This window comes from Rhinolophus sinicus, chromosome 3 (genome assembly GCF_057876585.1).
Source record: "Rhinolophus sinicus isolate RSI-liver-muscle chromosome 3, RSI-T2T, whole genome shotgun sequence".
Lineage (NCBI taxonomy): Eukaryota > Metazoa > Chordata > Mammalia > Chiroptera > Rhinolophidae > Rhinolophus > Rhinolophus sinicus.
The window spans coordinates 25580758-25594706 of record NC_142503.1 but is presented as its reverse complement, the minus strand read 5'-3'; the positions used below and the strand labels follow the sequence as shown (position 1 = coordinate 25594706).

At 41.8% G+C, this 13949-nt stretch overlaps 1 long non-coding RNA gene across 1 annotated transcript in view; it reads left to right on the top strand.

The window, feature by feature from the left end:
* Window positions 1-9943, top strand: part of LOC141570717 (uncharacterized) — a 94271-nt gene extending 84328 nt beyond the window's left edge. The window contains exon 3 of the long non-coding RNA XR_012495160.2: window positions 9829-9943. This is a non-coding gene — a long non-coding RNA (uncharacterized LOC141570717). The remainder of the gene's footprint in view (window positions 1-9828) is intronic.
* The last annotated feature ends 4006 nt before the right edge of the window (window positions 9944-13949 follow it).

Below are 13949 nucleotides of genomic sequence, written 5' to 3'. Positions count from 1 at the left end.
CGTAACGTAATATAATATAATGTAACATAATATAATATAACACCGGATCTTATATTATTTTTTGCTCCAAAAGACACATTGGAGATAATCGGTTGTCTGGCTAGGTCTTATTTTCAGGAAAACACCGCATATACGTGAGCTGACATGAATTGTGTGATTTAAGACGCTTATGAACCACGTCCCGACCAGTAAGTCATGGAGGTACTGGGTTGCCTCTAACCGAAACACCCCTATAAGAGAAAGTATCACTTGATAAGAAAGGATTGGGCTTGGCAGTGGGACAGGCATGAATTTGAGAACTGGTTCCATCACCGAGTGTGGAGCTATACAGCACTGAGAATGTTAGCCTCTGAGCCTGTTTCCTCTGTAAAACATGAAATAATACCCACTTTGTAGGTTGTTGGGAGAATGGAATCAGGCAATAGAAGTACTAGCTTTAATTACAATTTTTAAACAATGTGTATTGGCACTGCAGATAATTTTCACTCTCTGGTCACGATTTATTGTCTCATCCTGGATCTGCCCCCACTAATATTGATTGACTGATTTTACAAACATATACTGGTAGCACTTGCTACATGCCAGGCACTCTTCTTAATTCCACATGTATTGTAAATCTTTTAGTCCTCAGAAGAGTCCTAGGAGGTAGGTACTATGATTATCATCCACATTTTATAGATGAGAAAACTGAGGCACAGAGAGATCAAGTAATTTGCCCAGAGTCACACAGACAGCAAGTGGTGAGGCCAGGATTCCAGTATGTGCACTGAGCGCAATGCTTAGCATAAACCCGTATGCTGCACTGCCTCTGTGCAAAGCTGGAAATATAGCCTGATGTCTTTAAACCAATTGGCCTTCTTTCGGGGCATGTACTGGATAACCAAGTCAGAGGCGCTTCTCTGCTTCTTTCTGCCATCCAGGGTCTGGGAGTTAAATAGGAACCAATGAAAAGGGTCTGCTTCCTCAGCCTCAGCAGGTGCAGAAAATGCCCCCCCCCCCCGCCCCCCGGGCCTCCAGGTACCTGAACTCGGGCTGTGCGTCATCACATTTGTATCTCTGCTGCCTCAATGCAAATAGGAAATAATAAATTGTGCTTGTATTTCCTGCATTTGATAAACATTTGTTTGGTGCCCACTGTGTGCTTGGAACTTCCAGTCAAGAACAGAGTGAATGACCCGTGCCTGCCCCCCGGGAAGCCTAAAGTATTGTGATGGGAGACCACTAAGACAGTCACAGGAAAACACAACAACAATAGGATAATAGATGGAAGATGTTAAGTGAGTTGCGTTTAGAGATATGATTCAGCCTGGGGCAGGCCAGTTCAAAGCTGTAGTCTGACCACAGGAATGAATGTGAGAAGAGAACATGCTGGAAGACTTGATTTTCTTCACATAGTAAACTCTTCTGATGTTCACATCCAATCCAGAAGTTCAGTCTCGGGAGGTATTAGGATACCCGTGTTTCCCTTGCTGGGGATTGAATTGGTGACTGTCCTAGCGTCAGCGATGAAGATCACTTCCTCCAGCAGTGCTGCCTAAGCCCCTGAGCCTGGGCAGCGTCTCCTCTGTTCTCCCAGGTCACCCCGGGCCCCATTCCATCTTTGCTCTTTGCTCTTGTGTTGTAAGGACCTGCTTACGGCTCTTCCCCTGCCCTGAGGTTTGGAGGGACTGAGTTAAACCAGATCACAGGTCTCTGCTGAAAGATTTCCCTGAGCTCATGTGATTATCAAATATATAGCTTTTGTCAAACATATTTGACCATAGATTCTCATGTGAGGGATGCCTTTTATTTACTTGTGGGACTAGAACTCTGAAGAACACAGTTTTAGCAGTGCTATGCTAGCTAGGAAGGACAGAGAACCGTGAGACAAGAACATGTGCTCCAGGAGCTCAGATTTTAGTGGGGAAGACAAAAGCCTAAGCGAGGAATTCAGTCCACTAAGTACTAGATTACAGGTATGTACAGGGGTGTGGTAGCAGACGTGTACAGAGAAACAAGAAAAGGTCAGAAGAAGCTTCAAAGAGCAGCTGATACAAGAACTGAGTTTTCAAGGATGAGTTGGCCTCCCCCAGGATACAAGGAAAGGTCATTCCAGCTGGCAACAAGCATGAGTAAAGGCAAGGAATTACGAAACCATGGCTATTCAGGAGATTGCCACTAGTTGTAGATGAAGCATGAGGTACTTAGTACTCGGAAAGGGCTATAAATAAACTTAAAAGGAAGAGGGCAAATCAGGAAGGAGATTGTGTGCTAGGGATCGTGTTTAAATTTTATCTGGTGGTAGGAAATGAGAAGTCATTGAACCGTGGAGTATTATCATCAACTTTCTACTTTGAAAATTATAGAGTGGCATGGAGGTCAGATCGCAGGGGTTGTAAAACTGGACACAAATGACTGGTTAAAAAATGGCTGAAATATCCAGGTGAGACATGATGGGGGATAACCAAGAAATTTGCAATGGAGAAAGAAAAGTGTGACCAAATGAACAAATAATTAAGAGGCAAAATTGACTTACGGATGGATGAAGGAAGATGAGTCAAGGATGACTCTCCAGTTTCTGGCTGGGATGATTGGTGGCTGGCAGTATCATTATCAAGAGAAAGGACACAAGCAGAGGAACAGTCAGCTTGGAGAAGAAGAGAATGGCTTCAGTTTGGGGCATAATGATTTGTTTGGGGAATGTTGATTTTTAGGTTTTTATGGAATCTGTAGATAGAACTACAGTTCTGGAGTATAGGCTGGAGATACATATTTGGGAGGTGCCAACCTAAAAATAGTATCTCAAGCCATGGGAGTGGATATCAGCCAGCAAAATGAAAAAAGAAATGAAAAGAAGCAAGCCAAGTGCAGAGTGGTGGAGACCAAATGCCAAGTGAGCATGGAGGAAGGACGAAGAGAACCCAGGAGAGTGATGTGGCAAAGCCTTGTGGAAATATGGTCTGGAAGTCAGTACTCTATAAGGAGTGCACTACCCATGCAAGAGCTGTGTCATGATCAGAACTCGGGGTCGGTACGAGCCATCTTGAACTGACACCAGACTTTAAATCTCTCCCCCTTCCTATTTCTACTCCAGTCCTTCAAGTTTGTACCCTGGTTGACTGCCCCACCCCCAACGTCAATCTTCCTTCTGTGTTCCCCACTCTACCTCCATGCTGGTCTACTTCATCAGACCAGTGTGTGCTTCCAGCATCAACCCAGGGCTACTGGCCACTTTGTTCAAAGGTGCCTGCTCCTTCCCTCAATTCCAGAGGACCAGGCCCAAAAGGATCAGGGCTTGAGTCTTAGATTCCCAAGTCATCCTCAAAGAAGCCATAGTTGAGACCTTGGATGAGATTGTCATGGTAGAGTTTGAAAAAGGAGAGGAGAGAGACAAAAAGAAATTTGAGCAAGAATCTTCTTTCAGGGGACCAAGAGAGGAACAGGACCAGCAAGGGAGGCTGAAGAGTAATATTCAAGCAGATTGGAAAAACAAGCAAACAAACAAACAAAACCCCAAGAAAACGTAGTGATTTAGAAACTATGGGAGGCAGCTGGTAAGTGAAGGAAGGGTGTTCACAGTGCCGAATGCTCAGTTTGCAGAAGGATTCTCAGGAACAGACCAATGGATTTGGCAATGCAGAAGTCAGACAATTTGCTAAAGAGAGTTTTCAGTCCCGGGATGGGGGTGGAACTCAAATAGTTAAAAGTAAAGGGAATGGGAAAGGCTGGATTGTTCAGTTAGAGTGGGAGCTCTGAACAACAGGATTGCCGGTTCGATTCCCACAGGGGCCAGTGAGCTACGCCCTCCACAACTAGATTGAAAACTACGCGCTGCCGCTGAGCTGCCAGAGGGGCAACCAGATGACTTAGTTGGTTAGAGCATGAGCTCTCAACAACAGGGTTGCCAGTTTGACTCCTACATGGGATGGTGGGCTGTGCCCCCTGCAACTAAGATTGAAAACAACAACTGGACTTGGAGCTGAGCTGCACCCTCCACAGCTAGACTAAAGGACAACAACTTGGAGCTGATGGGCCCTGGAATAACACACTCTTCCCCAATATTCCCCAATAAAATTTAAAAAAAGAAAAAAAAAGTAAAGGGAATGGAGGCAAAAAGAAGGCTCTTTCCAGAAGTTTAATGATGGAGAATTTAATGATGGAGGTTTATTTAATTAATTCATTTACTACATTTAATTCTTAAGTATCTACTCTGTCCAAGCCATAAGAGGATTAAAAAAAAAAAAATTTAAGTGTCTAAACCTGCCCTTAATAGTACAGAACCTGCAGTAGAATGGAGAACATCAGCTACACATAAAAAGTTAAGTGACATTGCAGAATTGCTTGCCATTTTCCATGCTCAGACCTCTTCTCACTCTACCTTTGTCCCTTTGTAATTTCATCCACTCCCACAGCTTCAAAGACCACCTGTGACATAAGCCCTCTACACTAACGAAGACTCTGAGCTGTGCCTTAGGTCTCTACCTGCCCTCCAATCTCCAGATCCTTGCTTCTGCCTGCAAATGGAAGTCTTCCACATCTACTGGTATTCTTATACCCCATGGATTCTGTGACTGGGCTGGGTACCCTTTTAATATTGGTGCCAGAACACTTAAAGTCAAATTTGGGATCACTTTACCAAAAATGCTTCTCTTAGCTCTAGGATGTTAAGGCAGTGGTTTTCAACCTGTAGTTCCTGGAGACCTAGGCGTGGCCCCCAGTTTATTTTATAGAAAGGAGAATGGAAAAGTGTCGTATTTATACAACCTGTATCCCTGACTCACTTTCTGTCATTATTTTTTGTTTCTTCTGTGACCCATTTCTATGTCTAAGTCATGCTCTTTTATTGGAAGCACAGTTCTTGGGGAAGCCTGCTCATTCTCTGTCAGGGCCATAGGTCTGGGTGAGGTTTAGGACCCAGAAAAGGGTATTGTTGGGACGCTGTCCTGTGCATGGTAGGATGTCGAGCAGTATCCCTGGCCTCTGTCCCTAGATGCAAAGAGCACCCGCCTTCCCAGTTGTGACAACAAAAAATGTCTCCAGACATTGCCAACGTCCCTTGATTGAGACCCACTACTCTCGTGCTTTTGCTGCTGGTTCTTCTGCTCCTGCAAAGCAATATTTGTAATTACAGTGACTCATGTTTTAGCCCAGGAGAGATGGCATCCCTGGACCAGAGGGACCAGGAAGGGAAAGCCCTTACCCCTTGCTTTGTAATCCTCTCACTCTACAAACTGCTTCTGTGTCTTTTCTTTATGCAACATTGAACTCTCCAGCTGAGACCTCTAGGTCCTGGGTTGATAATCTCATTACAGCTAATCCTGTTTACAGCCATTCTCTTAGCAGAACAATCTTGTCAGGACCCGGGCTCTCTGAGGCTCTTTCCTTTCTACCTACTTTTCTTGCTGCTCCATTGTTCCTGGTGGCCTGGCTGAGTGTGAGCTTTCATTGATAGGGCTTATCCTGTTTACGGGGAGTCTGCAAAAGGGCCTCATCAAATATTTCCATCCTTTCCTTCAAGAAATGGCTCCCTTTGATCTGTGCAAGGCAAAATTGTGTTTATCAGAAGCTGAGCTTCCTTTAGCTGATGATGGGGACATCCTGTCCCAGAAAGCTCCCCAAAATAACACTTTCTGAATTTCAGCATATTTTCAGGTTTCTCTTTTATGGGTAAGCATTTTTTGCAGGGTATCTCTTTATGGCAAGTGAAGAACAGGGCTGGCTTTTGTTTTTGAGCCCAAGGTAACACAAAGCTGAATAGTTTTCTGCAAATCACCACCAAACAGGAGAAAAGGACACGTCTGGTGATACTATAAACTTGGAACTGGGACAATATATAAGATTAGGGCTGGCCAGGTGAGATCCCTTTTCATGTTGTCAATTTAAAACTCCAAGTTATTTAACAAGATGAAAAAAAAGGTCGTGGGTGTTAGTCATCTGGGCAATACGGTAGTGGAAGCCTGTGCATTTAGGTATGTGAATGTGTTGTGTCTGCTCGCTCACGGGCTGTGAAAGCATTCGTGAGTCAGGTAGAAACAGAGAAGAGTCCGCTGGGCAGAGTCTGTTGGAAACTACTGCGAACTCCTGTGTCGAGTCTTTGTTTGGTCTCAAGTTTTATATTTTCTAACCAGGATGTAAATTGTTTTGGCCTATAGTGGAATTTTTTACTGAGTTCGGCTTTGTCCGTTGGGATGGGGGAACGTTCAGTTAAACTGGTTACTGGTTAAACTGGTTATCAAAACCTTTGCATATGTTATGTAGATTTAAGTTGGAGCCAGGAGTGGATCCCATACAGATGCAAAACCTCTCCCCAGTCACAGGGCCAGCACTGGGCCGAGGTAAACAGAACCATTGAACCAGCACAGTAAATGTATAGGAAGCAGAATCATTAAGAGGCAAAGAAAAGAAAGCTTTCAAAAAGTCCCAAGCTAACTTACACTTGTTAAATTCTACCCAAGATCCAAATCTCAAAATAGAAGATCTAGTGCCACCATTACAATCCACTGTCTTAACAGAATGATAAGTGGATTTTATACTTGCTTAGTTTTTAAGACATTGCCGGGTGAAGAGAGATTCTCTGTCTATAGCAGTGGTTCTCAAAGTGTGGTCCTTAAGTCCAGCAGTGTCACCAAAGAACTTGTTACAGCCCCCCCCCCCCCCACCACCATCCCCAGATTCTGAACTGGCAACTCTGGAGGTGGGGCCAGCAATCTGTGTGCTAAGGAGCCCTCCAGGTGGTTCTGCTGCATGCTAGAGTCTGAGAACCCCCAGTCTACATCAATAACCCCCAAACTGCTGCATACATACAGAATCACTTAGGAAGCTGATTAACATACAGAGTCCCAGATCCCATCCCTAAAGATATAGAACATGGGTCATTTGGTCTAGGGTGGATCCTGGAAGGCTGTCTTGTTTTTTGTTTGTTTTATTAAAATATAGTTGACAAAAATATTATACTAGTTTCAGGTGTACCACATAGAGATTCTACACTTATATACCTTACCATGTGATCACCGTAAGTCTAGTAACCCGCTGTCACCATACAAAGTTATGAGATTATTGACTCTATGTGTCCTCTGCTGTGCATTATACCCCTTTGACCTATTTATTTTATAACTGCAAGTTTATACCGCTTGTTTCCCTTCACCTTTTTTATGTCCCTCCTCTCTGGCAGCAATCAGTTTGTTCTTTGTTTCTATGAGTCTGTTTCTGGTTTGTTTGGGTTGTTCATTAGTTTTGTTTTTTACATTTCACATATAAGTGAAATCATAAAGTATTTGTCTTTCTCTGACTTATTTCACTTAGCATTATGCCCTCTAGGTCCATCCATGTTGTCGCAAATAGAAAGATTTTATTTATTTTTATTGCTGAATAATAGTTCATATATATATATATATATATATATATATATATATATATATATCTCACTTCTGTATCCATTTGTCTATCAATGGACACCTAGGTTGCTTCCATATCACAGCTATTATAAATAATGCTGCAATGAACTTAGGGGTGCATGACTTTTTGAATTTGTGTTTTTGTTTTCCTTGGATAAATACCCAGAAATGGAATTGCTGGATAATATGGTAGTTCTATTTTTAATTTTTTGAGGTAACTCCATACTGTTTTCCACAGTAGCTGCACCAATTTGCAATCCCACCAACAGTGCACAGAGGGATCACTTTTCTTCACATCCTTGCCAACATTTTTAGATAATAGCCATTCTCACAGGTATGAGCTGATTATCTCAGGTGTTTGGTTTTGATTTACATTTCCCTGATGATATGTGATGTTCAGCGTCTTTCAGATGTCTACTGGCCATCTGTATGTCTCTCTTGGGGAAATGTCTATTCAGGTCCCCTGCCCATTTTTTAATTGAACTGTTTGCTTTTTTGATATTGAATTGTATGTGTTCTTCATATATTTTGGATATTAACCTCTTATCAGATATGTCATTTGCAAATATCTTCTCCCATTTAGTTGACTATCTTTTCATTTTGTTGATTGTTTCCTTCACTGTGCAGGAGCTTTTTAGTATGATGTAGTCCATTTATTTATTTTTGCTGTTGTTGCCCTTCCCCAGGGATATGTATTCAAAAAATATACTGTTTTATACTGCACTTATTTGTCAAAATAAAGATTCCCATATATAAAAATATATATATTGCTAAGAATGATGTTAAAGAGTTTTCGGTCTATGTCTTCTTTTGGGAGTTTTATGGGTTAAGGTAAGTCTTGGATCTATTTTGAGTTTATTTTTTTTACATGTGGTGTAAGAAAGTGGTCCAGCTTCATTTTTTTTTTTTTTTTTTTTTGTATGTATGTATCTATTCAGCTTTCCAAACACCGTTTATTGAAGAGACTGTCATTTCTCCCATTGTGTATTCTTCCCTCCTTTGTCATGGATTAATTCTGTATAACACTGGGTTTATTTCTGGACTCTCTATTTCTTTCCATTGATCTATGTGTCTGTTTTTGTGTCACTACCATACTGTTCTGATTACTATAGCTTTGTAGAATAGTTTGGTCAGGGAGTGTGATATCTCTAAGTTTGTTCTTCTTTCTCAGGATTGCTTTGGTAATTCAGTGTGTTTTGTGATTTCATGTAAACTTTAGGATTATTTGTTCTATTTCTGTGAAAAATACTATTGGTACTTTTTATAGGGATCACACTGAATTTGTAGATTTCTTTGGGTAGTATTTTTAATTATGTTAATTCTTCCTATCCATGAGCATAGTATAGTCTTCCAATTGTTTGTGTCATCTTTAATTTCTTTCATCAGTGTCTTACAGTTTTCAGAGGACAGGTCTTTCACCTCCTTGGTTAAATTTATTCCTAGGTATTTTATTCTTTTTTATGCAATTGAGATCATTTTCTTAATTTTTTCTTCCTGCAGTTCCCATTTGTTTGTCAGGTACCTAGGGATTACTATGGATTTTTTTTTTTTTTTCAAGTCTAGTCTAGTCTTTAAATCACTGACTTATCTCAATGCCTCATAGCAGGCTTGTATGCCCCCATGAGCCCCTGAGTGATATCCCTCCTACTGCAGACCATCCAGTTAGGGGTGGGGTTCCCACAATTACCCTGTCTCTGTCTTTCCTGACCCTTTTCTATGTGGTCCATCTCTCGTTTGTTGTGCAAAAGCTGTTCAATTAACCCTCAGTTGTTCTTCAGGAGGAATTGGTCTCTATATAGGTGCACATTTGGTGTGTCTGTGGAGGAGATTGAGTATTAGGGTCTTTCTACGCCACCGTCTGGGACTTGCCTCTGCCTTGTTAATAAGCACCTCAGGGTGACTTGGATGCAGAGGTCCAAGGTTCAAGTTCAGAGAAACACTGACCTGTATACATAGGGGCAGTGGAAAATTTCCACGGTACTCCAGCACTGTTCTGAAGAGACTCCCTTCATGGCTAAGAATGAGCAGGTATTACAGTTTAGCTTCCCTCCCAGTCATTCTGTGAAGCTGGCGGCTAGGGTTACCTATTGTGGCAGGTGGTTCTTTTCAGGATTACTCTAATACTAGAAGGTTAGACTGGCCCGATCAGTTCCTTTCACGCTGATATCTGAAGCAGTTTGCTAACTCCTAACCTGGGTTGGGCTCACCTGCTGTCCTGGAAGCAAAAGCTTTTTATCCCATTATCAGTTCCCTTGAGCCACAATCCACGATACAGCTTGGTTTTCCCAGGAGTTTTGTTTTGCACAACTGATGCATTCCAATCATTGTTGGGATGTATTTTCCTTCTCCTCTTTCCCTCCAGCCCCCGGACTTTGTATTTGGTGCATATATAGTCTCCTTGTTTTGACATCCTCAAATCTTAACCCTCTCTCCCAAATGCTGTCTCTCCCACCAGGTACCTGGCCCTTCACTCTGCAGAACTGTGCTCACTAAGACCACTATCAACTCTGAATCCCAGCCCAGAATGGAAGCTGTTGATTCTCAGATATCGGAAGCTGTTGCACCTTAGCTTTTAGGTACAGTATTGTTGTGGTTTGCCTCCTGCCTTCCTACCTTCATCACCCATGTCCCTGTAGGCTTGTTATCACCCCACTTTTATGTCAGTTCCGAGGGTCTCTTAGGACTCTGCCCTTAGCTCTCCACTAATGAAAAATAATACTTCTCAAAAGGTTGATTTTGATCTGTTTTCAACAGACTCTTTCTCCAGTCAGTCATTGGCATCTTACAGAGATGGTCATCCTTTGTTCCCAGTCATATAACCATGCCAGCCCCTGTTGGGAACCCCACAATAGTAAAGGATAGGGTCCCAGTAGAGCCACGGTATGCAGCTATGTAGTTTGTGTGCTGTACAAGCACATCTGAGGAAGGGGACAGTGTGAAGTAAAATACAGCTTGTGCTGTAGTCACCGAAATGAGTGCCTGACATTGTGCTGGGGATACCTGGAGGAAAGTGTACTAGCTTTTTGTTGTGGTTTTTTTTCGTGTGACAAATATTTATGTAAACACATAATTACACTAGATTATCAGCTGAGATTAGAATGATATGTTTTTGTTGTCATCTCATTGTTTATGTGAAAATGTACTCTTTTGGAGAGCTTGAAAATATTTTATGGGAAATAGTTAATTCATTAATTTTATTTCTTAGAGCAGTTTTAGGTTTACAGAGAGACTGAGTGGAAAGTACAGAGTTCCCTGATACTCCTACTGGCTCCCTCCCATTCCACCTCCAGCTTCCCCAGTTATTAGCTCCTTGCAGTAATGTGGTACATGTTATAATTGATGAACCAATATTGATACATTATTAGGAACTAAAGTCCATACTTGACAGTAGGGTTCTCTCCTGGTGTTGTGCATTCTCTTGGTATTGACAAATATGTAATGATGTGTAGTCACCATTTTTGTATTGTACAGAATAGTTTCACTGCTCTAAAAACACCCTGTGTGTTTTATGTATTCACCCTTCCCAACCTCCCTTCCCCTCCCTAGACCCTGGAAACCACTGGTCTTTTCACCCTTTCACAGTTTTGCAGAAAGTATGTTTTTTGCTTTGTATAAAGGAATATCTTCTAGCCACAGGGATATTTCTACCCAGTGGCACACCATTTTTAAAATTTAGCCAATGCCTTGAGTCTAAGATCACACCCAACGTAGGCTCTTTCCCTGGGTCACTTGACTGTATCCCATTTTTCTTGTTTCTCCTTATCTAACACGTCTTTTTCTTGGTAAATATTACCTTCTGCTCCCCTTTCTCCCACTCATCCATCCCTCTCCGTCTCTGATGCATTTCTATGTCAGTGCTGTCTAGAACTTTCTTCCATGATGGAAATATTCGATACCTCTGTAGGCCAGTACAGTAGCCACTAGCTTCATGTGGCTCTTGAGCACTTGAAAGGAGATTACTGTGATGGAGGAACTGATTTTTAAAATTCGATTTCATTTTAATGATCTCAACTTAGCCCCAGGTGGCTAGTGGCTATTTTACTGGACAGCACAGGTTTAAGTTTTTACCTATGTCAGATCACCCATTCTGATACCATTCTACCTTCATACTTTAAATTCTTCCCATCCCCTTGAATCTTCCCTAATCAGAAAAGAAGCAGAATTCCGCCTGAACTCGTTGCTGAAACGCATAGCTCCCATGTCTATGCCACTCGTCACCATCAGATACGTGCATATTCTTCTCTTCTACAGAACACTAAGATGTCTTGGAAAAGTTCTTTAATTTATGAGACTCTTCCATGTTCTTGGTCTATACGTGTTTATGTCTTCCTCTATAAAATGTTTTCTGTTCAAAACTCTAGAAGAAACTCCTAGAAAACATAGTAGAAGTACATAACTAACACTTTCATTGGCAATAACTATAAGCCATTGTCAGTGGGTTAACACATGCCATTTTAGATGATTGTGGCACAACATTAAAGGCATGAAAAAAGGAGAAAGGAAGAAACAATATCATCAAAAGAAAGTAAGGCTTTCTGTCCAGGAGTCAGCATGGAGTAAGGAGCTGTGGTTCTTAGGAGGCGGGAGTTCTAAAGCTACTTGTGCCACCCACCAGCGGACCCGTGATGTTGGTCATGTTACTTAATTGCTCAGGGACTCAGCTTTCTCCTTCATAGAACACAGGGTTTTGCCCAGATGCTCCCATGTAAGGTGTCTCTTAGATTAAAATGCTCCTTGTGTCAAAAGTAGTCTGGGAATAACTGGGCAAGTTGAAGCTCACTTTTGTCACCCAAAATATTTCACATGATCCCACCCCTACCACCCCTTTCCCCAACTGGCAGTGTTTGTGGTGAACACATCAAGTTTGCTAAGGATGAGTCCAAAACAATATTTTAAGAACCAACAAAACCTAGGTCCGAGTGAGTCATTGGTCCTTCTATAGTGGCTAAACTGACCACAAAAGTTTGTGAAGAGTGTATATGGCGTCCTTAAAACATCAGCCCAAACCTTTTATTTCTAGTGCTTTGAACAGAAATAAACACAGTCATTAAGCCCAATTCTGCATTCCACCAAACAGATGAAAAGTTAAAGTATAAGCATGGACTCCCTAGCTGAGTATGTGTTGTCTGCATGCCCGTGTGAGTGGTCAGTGAAATGCCTGGGCTTTGTTATAGAAGCGGTAGGAAGTCTCCTTATAAAAACAGGGTGAGTTTGTGCTAGAGTAAAGATCTGTGTTCTGGAACTCTTAATGTGCTCATAATTACCACTTAGGCTTCCAAGCTAAATGATTTGCTAATGGCAACTAAAACGGGATATGATCCAGAGTGAAATAATTGATTCATGACTTGGGAGGGTCTGAGTAGATTGCCCTCAGCCAAGGGCCTAAATGTTTTTTTCTTTCTCTCCTTCAACCTTGCTTCTGCGGCCCCCGCTGTGGAATGGGAGTAGCGTTGTAGTGATGACTAAGTGACACTGGGGCACAGCCTTGCAGACTCTTCCTCCCAAGTCCTTGGCTTCGTTGCAATTATACATTTGTTTACATCATCACTTTACTGTCTCTCTTTCCTCGACTGTAAATTTCAGGAGGGCATGGATTGTGTCATCTTTGGCTCTGAGCATGGAGTAAGGAGTCAGCAAAAATCTTTTGAATGTAACATATAAACCATTTGCAGCCACCGGAGTCAAATCTCTGGGCCTGGATCCTTTGTTCTTGGGCAAGTAACTGTCCTGCCTATGCCTTAATTTCCTCTTCTGTAAAGGAAGATTGTAATGGTGTCTAGTTGATTGGCTAATTGTGAAATTTAAGTGAGACAACACATGCAAAGAGCTTAGAATTGTGTCTGGCACATGGTGAGGACTCAGGACATGTTAGTGATTTTTAATGTTCATGATAATGTTAGTTGATATGTAATAAGCACTTTAAAAATGACAGTTCTTATTATTGTTTACTATCATTGAAAGAATATTTGCCTTTTGAAGTATCAGTTATATGGAGGTCCTCCATTGCATATACTATAAGAGGACCACTGCTTACCTTTATTTGCTGTGCCCGGTACATGGGCAGAGACTATGCCAAAGGAAACACCAAAATGATGTTCACAATGGTACATGGGTCTCTAGGGTCCAAGGGAAATTTACAGAGTGTTGTTCCACTCCCCTACATTCATCCCTGTCTTCCCTCCCAGGACCCTCCTCTCATCTCTGTTTGGCTAGTCCTCCCAGAACGTCCCCAGCTTGCAAGTCAGCCTCCCCTACAGGATCTGTCTTGACCCATAGTTAAAGGATGCTTTTCAGCAACCTGTTCTCTTGTGAAAATAATTTATTTCCAGAAGGTGAATGATAGAAGCCTATATTCTTATATTTAAGGCAGGAAGGGAAAACAAGAGAAAAGACTTGAGGCTAATTCTAAAGTCTCCATTTACTAACTGAGTCACCTCTGGTAAGTTACTTGATTAATTGAGTCTCAGAATATTATCAGTTAGGTGGAATAATGAATATGTGATCCACCTCCTGGGCTTATGAAAATTAAATGAGATAAATAGGTAAAGGACCTAGTTCCAATTAAGATAAGAGAGT